The sequence below is a fragment of the Eptatretus burgeri genome, chromosome 17 (assembly GCF_056783735.1).
Source record: "Eptatretus burgeri isolate ZD-2024b chromosome 17, Ebu_testis_v1, whole genome shotgun sequence".
Classification (NCBI taxonomy): Eukaryota; Metazoa; Chordata; class Myxini; order Myxiniformes; family Myxinidae; genus Eptatretus; species Eptatretus burgeri.
In genome coordinates, this window is record NC_140977.1 from 47,794,048 (window position 1) to 47,795,659 (window position 1,612).

The window sequence follows — 1,612 nt, forward strand, 5'->3', positions numbered from 1 at the left end:
GAGGAGGGGAGCGAGAGAGGAGGGGGGCGAGAAAGGAGGGGGGCGAGAGAGGAGGGGGCGAGAGAGAGGGGGGCTAGGGGCGAGAGGAGGGCGAGAGGGGGGCGTCACAATTCTTCTTCGTTTGATATGACATCACAATTGATGCTAGGGACCTGAGTATGTCTCCCAGGTGTTTCCCCAGTTCTGGCCATTTATGATATGGTTGGTCCGATCTAATTGAAATAATGCCCCAATCCAATCGTCGTTTACGAGAATGAAGGAACGAAGCTGCACCTACGGGCCTGCACTTGCGATGATACAAGCATAAAATTTGGCACATTTGTTCTCCAGGGGATTCCAATCAAATCTGCCTGATTGGCCATTTGAAAATCCAAATTTTGAAAAATTAAAAATAAAATAAAAAAAAACTTCAAAAAAGTCAATATCACGAATCAATGTTGGATGCTGGCTGAGATTGGTGAATGTTTCAGAAACATCATCAAAGACGCTCCAAGTCTGCCATGCAGTTTTCTTCCCTTTACCGCGGAAGGCAGACACGACGTCACGTCCAGTGAACGCATGGAAGTATGGGATCCCTCTAGCTTTCTCAGGCCCTATTGCAGAAACTACCTCATGGACTGGAATCCATCACGCCTTGGCTCCTTGGCCAAAGGCAATCCACATGTTCTCAAGACCTAGTTCCTGTAAGGATGGCAGTACAGATATTGCTATAACTAGTACGTCCGTGTCATTAGCCTTAATGATAATAGACTTGCTACCATCCATCGTTGCATCCCTGGCGTGGAGAAATATTTGACTGTCAGCTTCTTCATGCCAACATGGAGACACAGCATCCAGTGACTTCCTTGTGTTGCTGATGGCATCTTCTCCTTTTGTGACAATGACTGTGCTTGTCGTCTGTGCTTCACACATCTTTTCCGCAAGGAAGTGAAACAGCTCAGTCTTGTTGTTGTCATCTCGAATAAAGCTTCTCCAGTTACGTGGGGTCTTACTGGTTCCTGTCACTCTTCTTCTGATTCCTTGCCCCCTTTTCAACCTTGCCTCGGACTTCAGACTTGACTTCTTGTACACAAACACTACGTCCACCCTCTCGTACCTCGCACCATAGGATTCCACCTTTGGGATGATGTATTATTTAGCATAGTCATCAAATATCTTTGAAGTGCGTGGAGGTAGGGCATTGATAAGTGCTGAGCCATCAATGATGACTGCATCTCCCCTTGGTTCTCTGTCTGGGATGTTCACTTGCATTTCAACAATTTCAGCCAGCTGTGACTTCAAATTTTTTTTTTCTTTCAAAATTTGGATTTTCAAATGGCCAATCGAGCAGATTTGATCAGAAAGCCCTGCAGAACAGAAATGCCAAACTTGATGCTTGTATCATAATTTGCACGATTTTAATACTATCTACTACACTACATGGGGGACATGAGACAAGAGGGGACGGAGTGGGAAGGACAAAACAGTGGAGAACAGAGACATTAGGAGATCTGTGGAAGGGAGAGGGATGGGGCAGGGAACATGGGAAATAGAAGATGGACATTACAGGGACTTTCAGGAAGGAAAGCAGGGAATTTGAAGGAGGTGGGCTTGGGTGGATTATCGGGGGTAG